This window comes from Triturus cristatus, chromosome 1_1 (assembly GCF_964204655.1).
Source record: "Triturus cristatus chromosome 1_1, aTriCri1.1, whole genome shotgun sequence".
NCBI classification, from domain to species: domain Eukaryota; kingdom Metazoa; phylum Chordata; class Amphibia; order Caudata; family Salamandridae; genus Triturus; species Triturus cristatus.
The window spans coordinates 1,146,366,378-1,146,389,605 of NC_140579.1; positions in this window are offsets into that span (position 1 = coordinate 1,146,366,378).

A 23,228-nucleotide genomic window follows, 5' to 3' on the forward strand; every position below is an offset into this window, starting at 1 on the left:
TTTGCATGTGTCACCCCGACTGGGACGGGTATGCTCAGACGTGAGTCCCGTGCTCTCCATGTCACTGGAATCAAGCTATCCTGGCTGAAGAGGGGTGAAACCCAAAAACCGGTCATAGGAGGCTTGTTTCCAGTCCAGGGAGGACCTGGCAGTTCGGGCTGAACTGTTCCCATGAGGCACAGGGTCAAGACTGATTTGCATGTGGCTGGGTTCAAACTGGAATGGCAATGTGAGCAAAAAAACAATGGATTTAGGCCCAGATCTCTGTACTGGGGTGAATGTATGACATTGTTCTGCATTCTGTCCATCAACTGTTGTTTTTGCATTTGTCACCCCGAGTGGGATGGGTATGCTCCGACGTGAGTCCAGTGCTCTCCATGCCACTGGAGTCAAGCTATCCTGGCTGAAGAGGGGTGAAACCCCGAAACCGGTCCTAGGATGCTTGTTTCCAGTCCAGGGAGGACCTGGCTTGGCAGTCTGGGCTGGACTGCTCCCATGAGCACACGGTCAAGACTGATTTGCATATGGCTGGGTTCAAACTGGAATGGCATGGTGAGCAAAAAAACAATGGATTTAGGCCCAGATCTCTGTACTGGGGTGAATGTATGACATTGTTCTGCATTCTGTCCATCAACTGTTGTTTTTGCATTTGTCACCCCGAGTGGGACGGGTATGCTCAGACGTGAGTCCCGTGCTCACCATGCCACTGGAATCAAGCTATCCTGGCTGAAGGGGGGGGTGAAACCCTGAAACCGGTCCTAGGATGCTTGTTTCCAGTCCAGGGAGGACCTGGCTTGGCAGTTCGGGCTGGACTGTTACCATGAGGCACAGGGTCAAAACTGATTTACATATGGCTGGGTTCAAACTGGAATGGCATGGTGAGCAAAAAAACGATGGATTTAGGCCAAGATCTCTGTACTGGGGTGAATGTATGACATTGTTCTGCATTCTGTCCATCAACTGTTGTTTTTGCATTTGTCACCCCGACTGGGACGGGTATGCTCAGACGTGAGTCCCGTGCTCTCCATGTCACTGGAATCAAGCTATCCTGCCTGAAGAGGGGTGAAACCCCAAAACCGGTCATAGGATGCTTGTTTCCAGTCCAAGGAGGATCTGGCTTGGCAATTCGGGCTGGACTGTTCCCATTAGGCACAGGGTCAAGACTGATTTGCATATGGCTGGGTTCAAACTGGAATGGCATGGTGAGCAAAAAAACGATGGATTTAGGCCCAGATCTCTGTACTGGGGTGAATCTATGACATTGTTCTGCATTCTGTCCATCAACAGTTGTTTTTGCATTTGTCATCCCGAGTGGGACTGGTATGCTCAGACGTGAGTCCCGTGCTCTCCATGCCACTGGAATCAAGCTATTCTGGCTGAAGACTGAGGGGTGAAACCCCGAAACCGGTCCTAGGATGCTTGTTTCCATTCCAGGGAGGACCTGGCTTGGCAGTTCAGGTTGGAATGTTCCCATGAGGCGCAGGGTCAAGACTGATTTGCATAGGGCTGGGCTCAAACTGGAATGGCATGGTGAGCAAGAAAACAATGGATTTAGGCCCAGATCTCTGTACTGGGGTGAATGTATGATATTGTTGTGCATTCTGTCCATCAACTGTTGTTTTTACATTTGTCACCCCGAGTGGGATGGGTATGCTCAGACGTGAGTCCCGTGCTCTCCATGCCACTGGAATCAAGCTATCCTGGCTGAAGAGGGGTGAAACCTCGAAACCGGTCATAGGATGCTTGTTTCCAGTCCAGGGAGGACCTTGCTTGGCAGTTCGGGCTGGACTGTTACTATGAGGCACAGGGTCAAGACTGATTTCCATATGGCTGGGTTCAAACTGGAATGGCATGGTGAGCAAAAAAATGATAGATTTAGGCCAAGATCTCTGTACTGGGGTGAATGTATGACATTGTTCTGCATTCTGTCCATCAACTGTTGTTTTTGCATTTGTCACCCCGAGTGGGACGGGTATGCTCAGACGTGAGTCCCGTGCTCTCCATGCCACTGGAATCAAGCTATCCTGGCTGAAGGGGGGTGAAACCATGAAAACGGTCCTAGGATGCTTGTTTCCAGTCCAGGGAGGACCTGGCTTGGCAGTTCGGGCTGGACTGTTACCATGAGGCACAGGGTCAAGACTGATTTACATATGGCTGGGTTCAACCTGGAATGGCATGGTGAGCAAAAAAACGATGGATTTAGGCCAAGATCTCTGTACTGGGGTGAATGTATAACCTTGTTCTGCATTCTGTCCATCAACTGTTGTTTTTGCATTTGTCACCCCGAGTGGGACGGGTATGCTCAGACATGAGTCCCGTGCTCTCCATGTCACTGGAATCAAGCTATCCTGTCTGAAGAGGGGTGAAACCCCAAAACCGGTCATAGGATGCTTGTTTCCAGTCCAGGGAGGACTTGGCTTGGCAGTTCGGGCTGGACTGTTCCCCTGAGGCACAGGGTCAAGACTGATTTGCATATGGCTGGGTTCAAACTGGAATGGCATGGTGAGCAAAAAAACGATGGATTTAGGCCCAGATCTCTGTACTGGGGTGAATCTATGACATTGTTCTGCATTCTGTCCATCAACAGTTGTTCTTGCATTTGTCACCCCGAGTGGGACTGGTATGCTCAGACGTGAGTCCCGTGCTCTCCATGCCACTGGAATCAAGCTATTCTGGCTTAAGACTGATGGGAGAAACCCCGAAACCGGTCCTAGGATGCTTGTTTCCATTCCAGGGAGGACCTGGCTTGGCAGTTCAGGTTGGAATGTTCCCATGAGGCGCAGGGTCAAGACTGATTTGCATATGGCTGGGCTCAAACTGGAATGGCATGGTGAGCAAGAAAACAATGGATTTAGGCCCAGATCTCTGTACTGGGGTGAATGTATGACATTGTTGTGCATTCTGTCCATCAACTGTTGTTTTTACATTTGTCACCCCGAGTGGGACCGGTGTGCTCAGACGTGAGTCCTGTGCTCTCCATGCCACAGGAATCAAGCTATCCTGGCTGAAGAGGGGTGAAACCCCGAAACCAGTCCTAGGATGCTTGTTTCCAGTCCAGGGAGGACCTGGCTTGGCAGTTCGGGCTGGACTGTTCCCATGAGGCACAGGGTCAAGACTGATTTGCATATGGCTGGGTTCAAATTGGAATGGCATGGTGAGCAAAAAAACGATGGATTTAGGCCTAGATCTCTGTACTGGGGTGAATTTATGACATTGTTCTGCATTCTGTCCATCAACTGTTGTTTTTGCATTTGTCACCCCGACTGGGACGGGTATGCTCAGACGTGAGTCCCGTGCTCTCCATGTCACTGGAATCAAGCTATACTGGCTGAAGAGGGGTGAAACCCCGAAACCGGTCCTAGGATGCTTGTTTCCAGGGAGGACCTGGCTTGGCAGTTCAGGCTGGACTGTTCCCATGAGGCACAGGGTCAAGACTGATTTGCATATGGCTGGGTTCAAACTGGAATGGCATGGTGAGCAAAAAAACAATGGATTTAGGCCCAGATCTCTGTACTGGGGTGAATGTATGACATTGTTCTGCATTCTGTCCATCAACTGTTGTTTTTGCATTTGTCACCCCGACTGGGACGGGTATGCTCAGACGTGAGTCCCGTGCTCTCCATGTCACTGGAATCAAGCTATCCTGGCTGAAGAGGGGTGAAACCCAAAAACCGGTCATAGGAGGCTTGTTTCCAGTCCAGGGAGGACCTGGCAGTTCGGGCTGAACTGTTCCCATGAGGCACAGGGTCAAGACTGATTTGCATGTGGCTGGGTTCAAACTGGAATGGCAATGTGAGCAAAAAAACAATGGATTTAGGCCCAGATCTCTGTACTGGGGTGAATGTATGACATTGTTCTGCATTCTGTCCATCAACTGTTGTTTTTGCATTTGTCACCCCGAGTGGGATGGGTATGCTCCGACGTGAGTCCAGTGCTCTCCATGCCACTGGAGTCAAGCTATCCTGGCTGAAGAGGGGTGAAACCCCGAAACCGGTCCTAGGATGCTTGTTTCCAGTCCAGGGAGGACCTGGCTTGGCAGTCTGGGCTGAACTGCTCCCATGAGCACACGGTCAAGACTGATTTGCATATGGCTGGGTTCAAACTGGAATGGCATGGTGAGCAAAAAAACAATGGATTTAGGCCCAGATCTCTGTACTGGGGTGAATGTATGACATTGTTCTGCATTCTGTCCATCAACTGTTGTTTTTGCATTTGTCACCCCGAGTGGGACGGGTATGCTCAGACGTGAGTCCCGTGCTCACCATGCCACTGGAATCAAGCTATCCTGGCTGAAGGGGGGTGAAACCATGAAAACGGTCCTAGGATGCTTGTTTCCAGTCCAGGGAGGACCTGGCTTGGCAGTTCGGGCTGGACTGTTACCATGAGGCACAGGGTCAAGACTGATTTACATATGGCTGGGTTCAACCTGGAATGGCATGGTGAGCAAAAAAACGATGGATTTAGGCCCAGATCTCTGTACTGGGATCAATGTATGACATTGTTCTGCTTTCTGTCCATCAACTGTTGTATTTGCATTTGTCGCCCCAAGTGGGACGGGTATGCTCAGACGTGAGTCCCATGATCTCCATGCCACTGGAATCAAGCTATCCTGGCTGAAGAGGGGTGAAACCCCGAAACCGGTCCTAGGATGCTTGTTTCCAGTCCAGGGAGGACCTGGCTTGGCAGTTCGGGCTGGACTGTTACCATGAGGCACAGGGTCAAGACTGATTTGCATATGACTGGGTTCAAACTGGAATGGCATGGTGAGCAAAAAAACGATAGATTTAGGCCAAGATCTCTGTACTGGGGTGAATGTATGACATTGTTCTGCATTCTGTCCATCAACTGTTGTTTTTGCATTTATCACTCCGACTGGGACGGGTATGCTCAGACGTGAGTCCCGTGCTCTCCATGCCACTGGAATCAAGCTATCCTGGCTGAAGAGGGGTGAAACCCCGAAACCGGTCCTAGGATGCTTTTTTCAAGTCCAGGGAGGACCTGGCTTGGCAGTTTGGGCTGGACTGTTCCCATGAGGCACAGGGTCAAGACTGATTTGCATATGGCTGGGTTCAAACTGGAATGGCATGGTGAGCAAAAAAACGATGGATTTAGGCCTAGATCTCTGTACTGGGGTGAATGTATGACATTGTTCTGTATTCTGTCCATCAACTGTTGTTTTTGCATTTGTCCCCCGGACTGGGACATGTATGCTCAGACGTGAGTCCCGTGCTCTCCATGTCACTGGAATCAAGCTATACTGGCTGAAGAGGGGTGAAACCCCGAAACCGGTCCTAGGATGCTTGTTTCCAGGGTGGACCTGGCTTGGCAGTTCAGGCTGGACTGTTCCCATGAGGCACAGGGTCAAGACTGATTTGCATATGGCTGGGTTCAAACTGGAATGGCATGGTGAGCAAAAAAACAATGGATTTAGGCCCAGATCTCTGTACTGGGGTGAATGTATGACATTGTTCTGCATTCTGTCCATCAACTGTTGTTTTTGCATTTGTCACCCCGACTGGGACGGGTATGCTCAGACGTGAGTCCCGTGCTCTCCATGTCACTGGAATCAAGCTATCCTGGCTGAAGAGGGGTGAAACCCCAAAACCGGTCATAGGATGCTTGTTTCCAGTCCAGGGAGGACCTGCTTGGCAGTTCGGGCTGGACTGTTCCCATGAGGCACAGGGTCAAGACTGATTTGCATATGGCTGGGTTCAAACTGGAATGGCATGGTGAGCAAAAAAACGATGGATTTAGGCCCATATCTCTGTACTGGGGTGAATGTATGACATTGTTCTGCATTCTGTCCATCAACTGTTGTTTTTGCATTTGTCACCCCGAGTGGGACTGGTATGCTCAGATGTGAGTCCCGTGCTCTCCATGCCACTGGAATCAAGCTATTCTGGCAGAAGAGGGGTGAAACCCCGAAACCGGTCCTATGATGCTTGTTTCCAGTCCAGGGAGGACCTGGCTTGGCAGTTCAGGTTGGAATGTTCCCATGAGGCACAGGGTCAAGACTGATTTGCATGTGGCTGGGTTCAAACTGGAATTGCAATGTGAGCAAAAAAACAATGGATTTAGGCCCATATCTCTGTACTGGGCTGAATGTATGACATTGTTCTGCATTCTGTCCATCAACTGTTGTTTTTGCATTTGTCATCCCGAGTGGGACGGGTATGCTAAGATGTGAGTCCCGTGCTCTCCATGCCCCTGGAATCAAGCTATCCTGGCTGAAGAGAGGTGAAACCCCGAAACCGGTCCTAGGATGCTTGTTTTCAGTCCAGGGAGGACCTGGCTTGGCAGTTCGGGCTGGACTATTCCCATGAGGCACAGGGTCAAGACAGATATGCATATGGCTGGGTTCAAACTGGAATGGCATGGTGAGCAAAAAAACGATGGATTTAGGCCCAGATCTCTGTACTGAGGTGAATGTATGACATTGCTCTGCATTCTGTCCATCAACTGTTGTTTTTGCATTTGTCACCCCGAGTGGGACGGGTATGCTCAGAGGTGAGTCCCGTGCTCTCCATGCCACTGGAGTCAAGCTATCCTGGCTGAAGAGGGGAGAAACCCCGAAACCGGTCCTAGGATGCTTGTTTCCAGTCCAGGGAGGACCTGGCTTGGCAGTCTGGGCTGGACTGTTCCCATGAAGCACAGGGTCAAGACTGATTTGCATATGGCTGGGTTCAAACTGGAATGGCATGGTGAGCAAAAAAACGATGGATTTAGGCCCAGATCTCTGTACTGGGGTGAATGTATGACATTGTTCTGCATTCTGTCCATCAACTGTTGTATTTGCATTTGCACCCCAAGTGGGACGGGTGTGCTCAGACGTGAGTCCCGTGATCTCCATGCCACTGGAATCAAGCTATCCTGGCTGAAGAGGGGTGAAACCCCGAAACCGGTCCTAGGATGCTTGTTTCCAGTCCAGGGAGGACCTGGCTTGGCAGTTCGGGCTGGACTGTTACCATGAGGCACAGGGTCAAGACTGATTTGCATATGACTGGGTTCAAACTGGAATGGCATGGTGAGCAAAAAAACGATAGATTTAGGCCAAGATCTCTGTACTGGGGTGAATGTATGACATTGTTCTGCATTCTGTCCATCAACTGTTGTTTTTGCATTTATCACTCCGACTGGGACGGGTATGCTCAGACGTGAGTCCCGTGCTCTCCATGCCACTGGAATCAAGCTATCCTGGCTGAAGAGGGGTGAAACCCCGAAACCGGTCCTAGGATGCTTGTTTCAAGTCCAGGGAGGACCTGGCTTGGCAGTTTGGGCTGGACTGTTCCCATGAGGCACAGGGTCAAGACTGATTTGCATATGGCTGGGTTCAAACTGGAATGGCATGGTGAGCAAAAAAACGATGGATTTAGGCCTAGATCTCTGTACTCGGGTGAATGTATGACATTGTTCTGCATTCTGTCCATCAACTGTTGTTTTTGCATTTGTCACCCCGACTGGGACATGTATGCTCAGACGTGAGTCCCGTGCTCTCCATGTCACTGGAATCAAGCTATACTGGCTGAAGAGGGGTGAAACCCTGAACCGGTCCTAGGATGCTTGTTTCCAGGGAGGACCTGGCTTGGCAGTTCAGGCTGGACTGTTCCCATGAGGCACAGGGTCAAGACTGATTTGCATATGGCTGGGTTCAAACTGGAATGGCATGGTGAGCAAAAAAACAATGGATTTAGGCCCAGATCTCTGTACTGGGGTGAATGTATGACATTGTTCTGCATTCTGTCCATCAACTGTTGTTTTTGCATTTGTCACCGCGACTGGGACGGGTATGCTCAGACGTGAGTCCCGTGCTCTCCATGTCACTGGAATCAAGCTATCCTGGCTGAAGAGGGGTGAAACCCCAAAACCGGTCATAGGATGCTTGTTTCCAGTCCAGGGAGGACCTGCTTGGCAGTTCGGGCTGGACTGTTCCCATGAGGCACAGGGTCAAGACTGATTTGCATATGGCTGGGTTCAAACTGGAATGGCATGGTGAGCAAAAAAACGATGGATTTAGGCCCAGATCTCTGTACTGGGGTGAATGTATGACATTGTTCTGCATTCTGTCCATCAACTGTTGTTTTTGCATTTGTCACCCCGAGTGGGACTGGTATGCTCAGATGTGAGTCCCGTGCTCTCCATGCCACTGGAATCAAGCTATTCTGGCAGAAGAGGGGTGAAACCCCGAAACCGGTCCTAGGATGCTTGTTTCCAGTCCAGGGAGGACCTGGCTTGGCAGTTCAGGTTGGAATGTTCCCATGAGGCATAGGGTCAAGACTGATTTGCATGTGGCTGGGTTCAAACTGGAATTGCAATGTGAGCAAAAAAACAATGGATTTAGGCCCATATCTCTGTACTGGGCTGAATGTATGACATTGTTCTGCATTCTGTCCATCAACTGTTGTTTTTGCATTTATCACTCCGACTGGGACGGGTATGCTCAGACGTGAGTCCCGTGCTCTCCATGCCACTGGAATCAAGCTATCCTGGCTGAAGAGGGGTGAAACCCCGAAACCGGTCCTAGGATGCTTGTTTCAAGTCCAGGGAGGACCTGGCTTGGCAGTTTGGGCTGGACTGTTCCCATGAGGCACAGGGTCAAGACTGATTTGCATATGGCTGGGTTCAAACTGGAATGGCATGGTGAGCAAAAAAACGATGGATTTAGGCCTAGATCTCTGTACTGGGGTGAATGTATGACATTGTTCTGCATTCTGTCCATCAACTGTTGTTTTTGCATTTGTCACCCCGACTGGGACATGTATGCTCAGACGTGAGTCCCGTGCTCTCCATGTCACTGGAATCAAGCTATACTGGCTGAAGAGGGGTGAAACCCTGAACCGGTCCTAGGATGCTTGTTTCCAGGGAGGACCTGGCTTGGCAGTTCAGGCTGGACTGTTCCCATGAGGCACAGGGTCAAGACTGATTTGCATATGGCTGGGTTCAAACTGGAATGGCATGGTGAGCAAAAAAACAATGGATTTAGGCCCAGATCTCTGTACTGGGGTGAATGTATGACATTGTTCTGCATTCTGTCCATCAACTGTTGTTTTTGCATTTGTCACCGCGACTGGGACGGGTATGCTCAGACGTGAGTCCCGTGCTCTCCATGTCACTGGAATCAAGCTATCCTGGCTGAAGAGGGGTGAAACCCCAAAACCGGTCATAGGATGCTTGTTTCCAGTCCAGGGAGGACCTGCTTGGCAGTTCGGGCTGGACTGTTCCCATGAGGCACAGGGTCAAGACTGATTTGCATATGGCTGGGTTCAAACTGGAATGGCATGGTGAGCAAAAAAACGATGGATTTAGGCCCAGATCTCTGTACTGGGGTGAATGTATGACATTGTTCTGCATTCTGTCCATCAACTGTTGTTTTTGCATTTGTCACCCCGAGTGGGACTGGTATGCTCAGATGTGAGTCCCGTGCTCTCCATGCCACTGGAATCAAGCTATTCTGGCAGAAGAGGGGTGAAACCCCGAAACCGGTCCTAGGATGCTTGTTTCCAGTCCAGGGAGGACCTGGCTTGGCAGTTCAGGTTGGAATGTTCCCATGAGGCATAGGGTCAAGACTGATTTGCATGTGGCTGGGTTCAAACTGGAATTGCAATGTGAGCAAAAAAACAATGGATTTAGGCCCATATCTCTGTACTGGGCTGAATGTATGACATTGTTCTGCATTCTGTCCATCAACTGTTGTTTTTGCATTTGTCATCCCGAGTGGGACGGGTATGCTAAGATGTGAGTCCCGTGCTCTCCATGCCCCTGGAATCAAGCTATCCTGGCTGAAGAGAGGTGAAACCCCGAAACCGGTCCTAGGATGCTTGTTTCCAGGGAGGACCTGGCTTGGCAGTTCAGGCTGGACTGTTCCCATGAGGCACAGGGTCAAGACTGATTTGCATATGGCTGGGTTCAAACTGGAATGGCATGGTGAGCAAAAAAACGATGGATTTAGGCCTAGATCTCTGTACTGGGGTGAATGTATGACATTGTTCTGCATTCTGTCCATCAACTGTTGTTTTTGCATTTGTCACCCCGACTGGGACATGTATGCTCAGACGTGAGTCCCGTGCTCTCCATGTCACTGGAATCAAGCTATACTGGCTGAAGAGGGGTGAAACCCTGAACCGGTCCTAGGATGCTTGTTTCCAGGGAGGACCTGGCTTGGCAGTTCAGGCTGGACTGTTCCCATGAGGCACAGGGTCAAGACTGATTTGCATATGGCTGGGTTCAAACTGGAATGGCATGGTGAGCAAAAAAACAATGGATTTAGGCCCAGATCTCTGTACTGGGGTGAATGTATGACATTGTTCTGCATTCTGTCCATCAACTGTTGTTTTTGCATTTGTCACCGCGACTGGGACGGGTATGCTCAGACGTGAGTCCCGTGCTCTCCATGTCACTGGAATCAAGCTATCCTGGCTGAAGAGGGGTGAAACCCCAAAACCGGTCATAGGATGCTTGTTTCCAGTCCAGGGAGGACCTGCTTGGCAGTTCGGGCTGGACTGTTCCCATGAGGCACAGGGTCAAGACTGATTTGCATATGGCTGGGTTCAAACTGGAATGGCATGGTGAGCAAAAAAACGATGGATTTAGGCCCAGATCTCTGTACTGGGGTGAATGTATGACATTGTTCTGCATTCTGTCCATCAACTGTTGTTTTTGCATTTGTCACCCCGAGTGGGACTGGTATGCTCAGATGTGAGTCCCGTGCTCTCCATGCCACTGGAATCAAGCTATTCTGGCAGAAGAGGGGTGAAACCCCGAAACCGGTCCTAGGATGCTTGTTTCCTGTCCAGGGAGGACCTGGCTTGGCAGTTCAGGTTGGAATGTTCCCATGAGGCATAGGGTCAAGACTGATTTGCATGTGGCTGGGTTCAAACTGGAATTGCAATGTGAGCAAAAAAACAATGGATTTAGGCCCATATCTCTGTACTGGGCTGAATGTATGACATTGTTCTGCATTCTGTCCATCAACTGTTGTTTTTGCATTTGTCATCCCGAGTGGGACGGGTATGCTAAGATGTGAGTCCCGTGCTCTCCATGCCCCTGGAATCAAGCTATCCTGGCTGAAGAGAGGTGAAACCCCGAAACCGGTCCTAGGATGCTTGTTTTCAGTCCAGGGAGGACCTGGCTTGGCAGTTCGGGCTGGACTTTTCCCATGAGGCACAGGGTCAAGACAGATATGCATATGGCTGGGTTCAAACTGGAATGGCATGGTGAGCAAAAAAACGATGGATTTAGGCCCAGATCTCTGTACTGAGGTGAATGTATGACATTGCTCTGCATTCTGTCCATCAACTGTTGTTTTTGCATTTGTCACCCCGAGTGGGACGGGTATGCTCAGAGGTGAGTCCCGTGCTCTCCATGCCACTGGAGTCAAGCTATCCTGGCTGAAGAGGGGAGAAACCCAGAAACCGGTCCTAGGATGCTTGTTTCCAGTCCAGGGAGGACCTGGCTTGGCAGTTCGGGCTGGACTGTTACTATGAGGCACAGGGTCAAGACTGATTTACATATGGCTGGGTTCAAACTGGAATGGCATGGTGAGCAAAAAAATGATAGATTTAGGCCAAGATCTCTGTACTGGGGTGAATGTATGACATTGTTCTGCATTCTGTCCATCAACTGTTGTTTTTGCATTGTCACCCCGAGTGGGACGGGTATGCTCACACGTGAGTCCCGTGCTCTCCATGCCACTGGAATCAAGCTATCCTGGCTGAAGGGGGGTGAAACCCCGAAACCGGTCCTAGGATGCTTGTTTCCAGTCCAGGGAGGACCTGGCTTGGCAGTTCGGGCTGGACTGTTACCATGAGGCACAGGGTCAAGACTGATTTACATATGGCTGGGTTCAAACTGGAATGGCATGGTGAGCAAAAAAACGATGGATTTAGGCCAAGATCTCTGTACTGGGGTGAATGTATGACCTTGTTCTGCATTCTGTCCATCAACTGTTGTTTTTGCATTTGTCACTCCGAGTGGGACGGGTATGCTCAAACGTGAGTCCCGTGCTCTCCATGCCACTGGAATCAAGCTATACTGGCTGAAGAGGGGTGAAACCCCGATACCGGTCCCAGGATGCTTGTTTCCAGGGAGGACCTGGCTTGGCAGTTCAGGCTGGACTGTTCCCATGAGGCACAGGGTCAAGACTGATTTGCATATGGCTGGGTTCAAACTGGAATGGCATGGTGAGCAAAAAAACAATGGATTTAGGCCCAGATCTCTGTACTGGGGTGAATGTATGACATTGTTCTGCATTCTGTCCATCAACTGTTGTTTTTGCATTTGTCACCCCGACTGGGACGGGTATGCTCAGACGTGAGTCCCGTGCTCTCCATGTCACTGGAATCAAGCTATCCTGCCTGAAGAGGGGTGAAACCCCAAAACCGGTCAAAGGATGCTTGTTTCCAGTCCAAGGAGGACCTGGCTTGGCAATTCGGGCTGGACTGTTCCCATTAGGCACAGGGTCAAGACTGATTTGCATATGGCTGGGTTCAAACTGGAATGGCATGGTGAGCAAAAAAACGATGGATTTAGGCCCAGATCTCTGTACTGGGGTGAATGTATGACATTATTCTGCATTCTGTCCATCAACTGTTGTATTTGCATTTGTCACCCCAAGTGGGATGGGTATGCTCAGACGTGAGTCCCGTGATCTCCATGCCACTGGAATCAAGCTATCCTGGCTGAAAAGGGGGGAAACCCCGAAACCGGTCCTAGGATGCTTGTTTCCAGTCCCGGAAGGACCTGGCTTGGCAGTTCGGGCTGGACTGTTCCCATGAGGCACAGGGTCAAGACTGATTTGCATATGGCTGGGTTCAAACTGGAATGGCATGGTGAGCAAAAAAACGATGGATTTATGCCCAGATCTCTGTACTGGGGTGAATATATGACATTGTTCTGCATTCTGTCCATCAACTGTTGTTTTTGCATTTGTCACCCCGAGTGGGACGGGTATGCTCATATGTGAGTCCCGTGCTCTCCATGCCCCTGGAATTAAGCTATCCTGGCTGAAGAGAGGTGAAACCCTGAAACCGGTCCTAGAATGCTTGTTTCCAGTCCAGGGTGGACCTGGCTTGGCAGTTTGGGCTGGACTGTTCCCATGAGGCACAGGGTCAAGACAGATGTGCATATGGCTGGGTTCAAACTGGAATGGCATGGTGAGCAAAAAAACGATGGATTTAGGCCCAGATCTCTGTACTGGGATGAATGTATGACATTGTTCTGCTTTCTGTCCATCAACTGTTGTATTTGCATTTGTCGCCCCAAGTGGGACGGGTATGCTCAGACGTGAGTCCCATGATCTCCATGCCACTGGAATCAAGCTATCCTGGCTGAAGAGGGGTGAAACCCCGAAACCGGTCCTAGGATGCTTGTTTCCAGTCCAGGGAGGACCTGGCTTGGCAGTTCGGGCTGGACTGTTACCATGAGGCACAGGGTCAAGACTGATTTGCATATGACTGGGTTCAAACTGGAATGGCATGGTGAGCAAAAAAACGATAGATTTAGGCCAAGATCTCTGTACTGGGGTGAATGTATGACATTGTTCTGCATTCTGTCCATCAACTGTTGTTTTTGCATTTATCACCCCGACTGGGACATGTATGCTCAGACGTGAGTCCCGTGCTCTCCATGTCACTGGAATCAAGCTATACTGGCTGAAGAGGGGTGAAACCCCGAAACCGGTCCTAGGATACTTGTTTCCAGGGAGGACCTGGCTTGGCAGTTCAGGCTGGACTGTTCCCATGAGGCACAGGGTCAAGACTGATTTGCATATGGCTGGGTTCAAACTGGAATGGCATAGTGAGCAAAAAAACAATGGATTTAGGCCCAGATCTCTGTACTGGGGTGAATGTATGACATTGTTCTGCATTCTGTCCATCAACTGTTGTTTTTACATTTGTCACCCCGACTGGGACGGGTATGCTCAGACGTGAGTCCCGTGCTCTCCATGTCACTGGAATCAAGCTATCCTGGCTGAAGAGGGGTGAAACCCCAAAACCGGTCATTGGATGCTTGTTTCCAGTCCAGGGAGGACCTGCTTGGCAGTTCGGGCTGGACTGTTCCCATGAGGCACAGGGTCAAGACTGATTTGCATATGGCTGGGTTCAAACTGGAATGGCATGGTGAGCAAAAAAACGATGGATTAAGGCCCAGATCTCTGCTCTGGGGTGAATGTATGACATTGTTCTGCATTCTGTCCATCAACTGTTGTTTTTGCATTTGTCACCCCGAGTGGGACTGGTATGCTCAGATGTGAGTCCCGTGCTCTCCATGCCACTGGAATCAAGCTATTCTGGCAGAAGAGGGGTGAAACCCCGAAACCGGTCCTAGGATGCTTGTTTCCAGTCCAGGGAGGACCTGGCTTGGCAGTTCAGGTTGGAATGTTCCCATGAGGCACAGGGTCAAGACTGATTTGCATGTGGCTGGGTTCAAACTGGAATTGCAATGTGAGCAAAAAAACAATGGATTTAGGCCCATATCTCTGTACTGGGCTGAATGTATGACATTGTTCTGCATTCTGTCCATCAACTGTTGTTTTTGCATTTGTCATCCCGAGTGGGACGGGTATGCTAAGATGTGAGTCCCGTGCTCTCCATGCCCCTGGAATCAAGCTATCCTGGCTGAAGAGAGGTGAAACCCCGAAACCGGTCCTAGGATGCTTGTTTTCAGTCCAGGGAGGACCTGGCTTGGCAGTTCGGGCTGGACTATTCCCATGAGGCACAGGGTCAAGACAGATATGCATATGGCTGGGTTCAAACTGGAATGGCATGGTGAGCAAAAAAACGATGGATTTAGGCCCAGATCTCTGTACTGAGGTGAATGTATGATATTGCTCTGCATTCTGTCCATCAACTGTTGTTTTTGCATTTGTCACCCCGAGTGGGACGGGTATGCTCAGAGGTGAGTCCCGTGCTCTCCATGCCACTGGAGTCAAGCTATCCTGGCTGAAGAAGGGAGAAACCCCGAAACCGGTCCTAGGATGCTTGTTTCCAGTCCAAGGAGGACCTGGCTTGGCAGTCTGGGCTGGACTGTTCCCATGAGGCACAGGGTCAAGACTGATTTGCATATGGCTGGGTTCAAACTGGAATGGCATGGTGAGCAAAAAAACGATGGATTTAGGCCCAGATCTCTGTACTGGGGTGAATGTATGACATTGTTCTGCATTCTGTCCATCAACTGTTGTATTTGCATTTGTCACCCCAAGTGGGACGGGTATGCTCAGACGTGAGTCCCGTGATCTCCATGCCACTGGAATCAAGCTATCCTGGCTGAAGAGGGGTGAAACCCCGAAACCGGTCCTAGGATGCTTGTTTCCAGTCCAGGGAGGACCTGGCTTGGCAGTTCGGGCTGGACTGTTACCATGAGGCACAGGGTCAAGACTGATTTGCATATGGCTGGGTTCAAACTGGAATGGCATGGTGAGCAAAAAAACGATGGATTTAGGCCTAGATCTCTGTACTGGGGTGAATGTATGACATTGTTCTGCATTCTGTCCATCAACTGTTGTTTTTGCATTTGTCACCCCGACTGGGACATGTATGCTCAGACGTGAGTCCCGTGCTCTCCATGTCACTGGAATCAAGCTATACTGGCTGAAGAGGGGTGAAACCCCGAAACCGGTCCTAGGATGCTTGTTTCCAGGGAGGACCTGGCTTGGCAGTTCAGGCTGGACTGTTCCCATGAGGCACAGGGTCAAGACTGATTTGCATATGGCTGGGTTCAAGCTGGAATGGCATGGTGAGCAAACAAACAATGGATTTAGGCCCAGATCTCTGTACTGAGGTGAATGTATGATATTGCTCTGCATTCTGTCCATCAACTGTTGTTTTTGCATTTGTCACCCCGAGTGGGACGGGTATGCTCAGAGGTGAGTCCCGTGCTCTCCATGCCACTGGAGTCAAGCTATCCTGGCTGAAGAAGGGAGAAACCCCGAAACCGGTCCTAGGATGCTTGTTTCCAGTCCAAGGAGGACCTGGCTTGGCAGTCTGGGCTGGACTGTTCCCATGAGGCACAGGGTCAAGACTGATTTGCATATGGCTGGGTTCAAACTGGAATTGCATGGTGAGCAAAAAAACGATGGATTTAGGCCCAGATCTCTGTACTGGGGTGAATGTATGACATTGTTCTGCATTCTGTCCATCAACTGTTGTATTTGCATTTGTCACCCCAAGTGGGACGGGTATGCTCAGACGTGAGTCCCGTGATCTCCATGCCACTGGAATCAAGCTATCCTGGCTGAAGAGGGGTGAAACCCCGAAACCGGTCCTAGGATGCTTGTTTCCAGTCCAGGGAGGACCTGGCTTGGCAGTTCGGGCTGGACTGTTACCATGAGGCACAGGGTCAAGACTGATTTGCATATGGCTGGGTTCAAACTGGAATGGCATGGTGAGCAAAAAAACGATGGATTTAGGCCTAGATCTCTGTACTGGGGTGAATGTATGACATTGTTCTGCATTCTGTCCATCAACTGTTGTTTTTGCATTTGTCACCCCGACTGGGACATGTATGCTCAGACGTGAGTCCCGTGCTCTCCATGTCACTGGAATCAAGCTATACTGGCTGAAGAGGGGTGAAACCCCGAAACCGGTCCTAGGATGCTTGTTTCCAGGGAGGACCTGGCTTGGCAGTTCAGGCTGGACTGTTCCCATGAGGCACAGGGTCAAGACTGATTTGCATATGGCTGGGTTCAAGCTGGAATGGCATGGTGAGCAAACAAACAATGGATTTAGGCCCAGATCTCTGTACTGGGGTTAATGTATGACATTGTTCTGCATTCTGTCCATCAACTGTTGTTTTTGCATTTGTCACCCCGACTGGGACGGGTATGCTCAGACGTGAGTCCCGTGCTCTCCATGTCACTGGAATCAAGCTATCCTGGCAGAAGAGGGATGAAACCCCAAAACCGGTCATAGGATGCTTGTTTCCAGTCCAGGGAGGACCTGCTTGGCAGTTCAGGCTGGACTGTTCCCATGAGGCACAGGGTCAAGACTGATTTGCATATGGCTTGGTTCAAACTGGAAGGGCATGGTGAGCAAAAAAACGATGGATGTGGCCCAGATCTCTGTACTGGGGTGAATCTATGACATTGTTCTGCATTCTGTCCATCAACAGTTGTTTTTGCATTTGTCATCCCGAGTGGGACTGGTATGCTCAGACGTGAGTCCCGTGCTCTCCATGCCACTGGAATCAAGCTATTCTGGCTAAAGAATGAGGGGTGACACCCCGAAACCGGTCCTAGGATGCTTGTTTTCATTCCAGGGAGGACCTGGCTTGGCAGTTCAGGTTGGAATGTTCCCATGAGGCGCAGGGTCAAGCCTGATTTGCATAGGGCTGGGCTCAAACTGGAATGGCATGGTGAGCAAGAAAACAATGGATTTAGGCCCATATCTCTGTACTGGGGTGAATGTATGACATTGTTGTGCATTCTGTCCATCAACTGTTGTTTTTACATTTGTCACCCCGAGTGGGACGGGTATGCTCAGACGTGAGTCCAGTGCTCTCCATGCCACTGGAATCAAGCTATCCTGGCTGAAGAAGGGTGAAACCCCGAACCGGTCCTAGGATGCTTGTTTCCAGTCCAGGGAGGACCTGGCTTGCAGTTCGGGCTGGACTGTTCCCATGAGGCACCGAGTCAAGACTGATTTGCATATGGCTGGGTTCAAACTGGAATGGCATCGTGAGCAAAAAAACTATGGATTTAGGCCCAGATCTCTGTTTTGGGGTGAATGTATGACATTGTTGTGCATTCTGTCCATCAACTGTTGTTTTTACATTTGTCACCCCGAGTGGGACGGGTATGCTCAGACGTGAGTCCTGTGCTCTCCATGCCACTGGAGTCAAGCTATCCTGGCTGAAGAGGGGTGAAACCCCGAAACCGGTCCTAGGATGCTTGTTTCCAGTCCAGGGAGGACCTGGCTTGGCAGTCTGGGCTGGACTGTTCCCATGAGGCACAGGGTCAAGACTGATTTGCATATGGCTGGGTTCAAACTGGAATGGCATGGTGAGCAAAAAAACGATGGATTTAGGCCCAGATCTCTGTACTGGGGAGAATGTATGACATTGTTCTGCATTCTGTCCATCAACTGTTGTATTTGCATTTGTCACCCCAAGTGGGACGGGTGTGCTCAGACGTGAGTCCCGTGATCTCCATGCCACTGGAATCAAGCTATCCTGGCTGAAAAGGGGTGAAACCCCGAAACCGGTCCTAGGATGCTTGTTTCCAGTCCAGGGAGGACCTGGCTTGGCAGTTCGGGCTGGACTGTTACCATGAGGCACAGGGTCAAGACTGATTTGCATATGACTGGGTTCAAACTGGAATGGCATGGTGAGCAAAAAAACGATGGATTTAGGCCCAGATCTCTGTACTGGGGTGAATGTATGACATTGTTCTGAATTCTGTCCATCAACTGTTGTTTTTGCATTTGTCAACCCGAGTGGGATGGGTATGCTCAGACGTGAGTCCTGTGCTCTCCATGCCACTGGAATCAAGCTATCCTGGCTGAAGAGGGGTGAAACCCCGAAACCGGTCATAGGATGCTTGTTTCCAGTCCAGGGAGGATCTGGCTTGGCAGTTCGGGCTGGACTGTTACTATGAGGCACAGGGTCAAGACTGATTTACATATGGCTTGGTTCAAACTGGAATGGCATGGTGAGCAAAAAAATGATAGATTTAGGCCAAGATCTCTGTACTGGGGTGAATGTATGACATTGTTCTGCATTCTGTCCATCAACTGTTGTTTTTGCATTTGTCACCCCGAGTGGGACGGGTATGCTCAGACGTGAGTCCTGTGCTCTCCATGCCACTGGAATCAAGCTATCCTGGCTGAAGGGGGGTGAAACCCCGAAACCGGCCCTATAATGCTTGTTTCCAGTCCAGGGAGGACCTGGCTTGGCAGTTCGGGCTAGACTGTTACAATGAGGCACAGGGTCAAGACTGATTTACATATGGCTGTGTTCAAACTGGAATGGCATGGTGAGCAAAAAAACAATGGATTTAGGCCCAGATCTCTGTACTGGGGTGCATGTATGACATTGTTCTGCATTCTGTCCATCAACTGTTGTTTTTGCATTTGTCAACCTGAGTGGGACGGGTATGCTCAGACGTGAGTCCCGTGCTCTCCATGCCACTGGAATCAAGCTATACTGGCTGAAGAGGGGTGAAACCATGAAACCGGTCCTAGGATGCTTGTTTCCAGGGAGGACCTGGCTTGGCAGTTCAGGCTGGACTGTTCCCATGAGGCACAGGGTCAAGACTGATTTGCATATGGCTGGGTTCAAACTGGAATGGCATGGTGAGCAAAAAAACAATGGATTTAGGCCCAGATCTCTGTACTGGGGTGAATGTATGACATTGTTCTGCATTCTGTCCATCAACTGTTGTTTTTGCATTTGTCACCCCGACTGGGACGGGTATGCTCAGACGTGAGTCCCGTGCTCTCCATGTCACTGGAATCAAGCTATCCTGGCTGACGAGGGGTGAAACCCCAAAACCGGTCATAGGATGCTTGTTTCCAGTCCAGGGAGGACCTGGCTTGGCAGTTCGGGCTGGACTGTTCCCATGAGGCACAGGGTCAAGACTGATTTGCATATGGCTGTGTTCAAACTGGAATGGCATGGTGAGCAAAAAAACGATAGATTTAGGCCCAGATCTCTGTACTGGGGTGAATGTATGACATTGTTCTGCATTCTGTCCATCAACTGTTGTTTTTGCATTTGTCACCCCGAGTGGGACTGGTATGCTCAGATGTGAGTCCCGTGCTCTCCATGCCACTGGAATCAAGCTATTCTGGCGGAAGAGGGGTGAAACCCCGAAACCGGTACTAGGATGCTTGTTTCCAGTCCAGGAAAGACCTGGCTTGGCAGTTCAGGTTGGAATGTTCCCATGAGGCACAGGGTCAAGACTGATTTGCATGTGGCTGGGTTCAAACTGGAATGGCATGGTGAGCAAAAAAACGATAGATTTAGGCCCAGATCTCTGTACTGGGGTGAATGTATGACATTGTTCTGCATTCTGTCCATCAACTGTTGTTTTTGCATTTGTCACCCCGAGTGGGACTGGTATGCTCAGATGTGAGTCCCGTGCTCTCCATGCCACTGGAATCAAGCTATTCTGGCAGAAGAGGGGTGAAACCCCGAAACCGGTCCTAGGATGCTTGTTTCCAGTCCAGGGAGGACCTGGCTTGGCAGTTCGGGCTGGACTGTTACCATGAGGCACAGGGTCAAGACTGATTTGCATATGACTGGGTTCAAACTGGAATGGCATGGTGAGCAAAACAACGATGGATTTAGGCCCAGATCTCTGTACTGGGGTGAATGTATGACATTGTTCTGCATTCTGTCCATCAACTGTTGTTTTTGCATTTGTCACCCCGAGTGGGATGGGTATGCTCAGACGTGAGTCCCGTGCTCTCCATGCCACTGGAATCAAGCTATCCTGGCTGAAGAGGGGTGAAACCCCGAAACCGGTCATAGGATGCTTGTTTCCAGTCCAGGGAGGACCTGGCTTGGCTGTTCGGGCTGGACTGTTACTATGAGGCACAGGGTCAAGACTGATTTCCATATGGCTGGGTTCAAACTGGAATGGCATGGTGAGCAAAAAAATGATAAATTTAGGCCAAGATCTCAGTACTGGGGTGAATGTATGACATTGTTCTGCATTCTGTCCATCAACTGTTGTTTTTGCATTTGTCACGCCGAGTGGGACGGGTATGCTCAGACGTGAGTCCCGTGCTCTCCATGCCACTGGAATCAAGCTATCCTGGCTGAAGGGGGGTGAAACCCCGAAATCGGTCCTAGGATGCTTGTTTCCAGTCCAGGGAGGACCTGGCTTGGCAGTTCAGGCTGGACTGTTACCATGAGGCACAGGGTCAAGACTGATTTACATATGGCTGGGTTCAACCTGGAATGGCATGGTGAGCAAAAAAACGATGGATTTAGGCCAAGATCTCTGTACTGGGGTGAATGTATGACCTTGTTCTGCATTCTGTCCATCAACTGTTGTTTTTGCATTTGTCACCCCGAGTGGGACGGGTATGCTCAGACATGAGTCCCGTGCTCTCCATGTCACTGGAATCAAGCTATCCTGGCTGAAGAGGGGTGAAACCCCAAAACCGGTCATAGGATGCTTGTTTCCAGTCCAGGGAGGACTTGGCTTGGCAGTTCGGGCTGGACTGTTCCCCTGAGGCACAGGGTCAAGACTGATTTGCATATGGCTGGGTTCAAACTGGAATGGCATGGTGAGCAAAAAAACGATGGATTTAGGCCCAGATCTCTGTACTGGGGTGAATCTATGACATTGTTCTGCATTCTGTCCATCAACAGTTGTTCTTGCATTTGTCACCCCGAGTGGGACTGGTATGCTCAGACGTGAGTCCCGTGCTCTCCATGCCACTGGAATCAAGCTATTCTGGCTTAAGACTGAGGGGTGAAACCCCGAAACCGGTCCTAGGATGCTTGTTTCCATTCCAGGGAGGACCTGGCTTGGCAGTTCAGGTTGGAATGTTCCCATGAGGCGCAGGGTCAAGACTGATTTGCATATGGCTGGGCTCAAACTGGAATGGCATGGTGAGCAAGAAAACAATGGATTTAGGCCCAGATCTCTGTACTGGGGTGAATGTATGACATTGTTCTGCATTCTGTCCATCAACTGTTGTTTTTGCATTTCTCACTCCGAGTGGGACAGGTATGCTCAGACGTGAGTCCCGTGGTCTCCATGCTACTGGAGTCAAGCTATCCTGGCTGAAGAGGGGTGAAACCCCGAAACCGGTCCTAGGATGCTTGTTTCCAGTCCAGGGAGGACCTTGCTTGGCAGTTCGGGTTGGACTGTTACCATGAGGCACATGGTCAAGACTGATTTGCATATGGCTGGGTTCAAACTGGAATGGCATGGTGAGCAAAAAAACAATGGATTTAGGCCCAGATCTCTGTTTTGGGGTGCATGTATGACATTGTTCTGCATTCTGTCCATCAACTGTTGTTTTTGCATTTGTCACCCTGAGTGGAACGGGTATGCTCAGACGTGAGTCCCGTGCTCTCCATGCCACTGGAATCAAGCTATACTGGCTGAAGAGGGGTGAAACCCCGAAACCGGTCCTAGGATGCTTGTTTCCAGGGAGGACCTGGCTTGGCAGTTCAGGCTGGACTGTTCCCATGAAGCACAGGGTCAAGACTGATTTGCATATGGCTGGGCTCAAACTGGAATGGCATGGTGAGCAAAAAAACGATGGATTTAGGCCCAGATCTCTGTACTGGGGTGAATGTATGACATTGCTCTGCATTCTGTCCATCAACTGTTGTTTTTGCATTTGTCACCCCGACTGGGACGGGTATGCTCAGACGTGAGTCCCGTGCTCTCCATGCCACAGGAATCAAGCTATCCTGGCTGAAGAGGGGTGAAACCCCGAAACCGGTCCTAGGATGCTTGTTTCCAGTCCAGGGAGGACCTGGCTTGGCAGTTCGGGCTGGACTGTTCCCATGAGGCACAGGGTCAAGACTGATTTGCATATGGCTGGGTTCAAACTGGAATGGCATGGTGAGCAAAAAAACGATGGATTTAGGCCTAGATCTCTGTACTGGGGTGAATGTATGACATTGTTCTGCATTCTGTCCATCAACTGTTGTTTTTGCATTTGTCACCCCGACTGGGACGGGTATGCTCAGACGTGAGTCCCATGCTTTCCATGTCACTGGAATCAAGCTATCCTGGCTGAAGAGGGGTGAAACCCCAAAACCGGTCATAGGATGCTTGTTTCCAGTCCAGGGAGGACCTGGCTTGGCAGTTCGGGCTGGACTGTTCCCATGAGGCACAGGGTCAAGACTGATTTGCATATGGCTGGGTTCAAACTGGAATGGCATGGTGAGCAAAAAAACATTGGATTTAGGCCCAGATCTCTGTACTGGGGTGAATGTATGACATTGTTCTGCATTCTGTCCATCAACTGTTGTTTTTGCATTTGTCACCCCGAGTGGGACTGGTATGCTCAGATGTGAGTCCCGTGCTCTCCATGCCACTGGAATCAAGCTATTCTGGCGGAAGAGGGGTAAAACACCGAAACCGGTCCTAGGATGCTTGTTTCCAGTCCAGGGAGGACCTGGCTTGGCAGTTCAGGTTGGAATGTTCCCATGAGGCACAGGGTCAAGACTGATTTGCATGTGGCTGGGTTCAAACTGGAATGGCAATGTGAGCAAAAAAACAATGGATTTAGGCCCAGATCTCTGTACTGGGCTGAATGTATGAC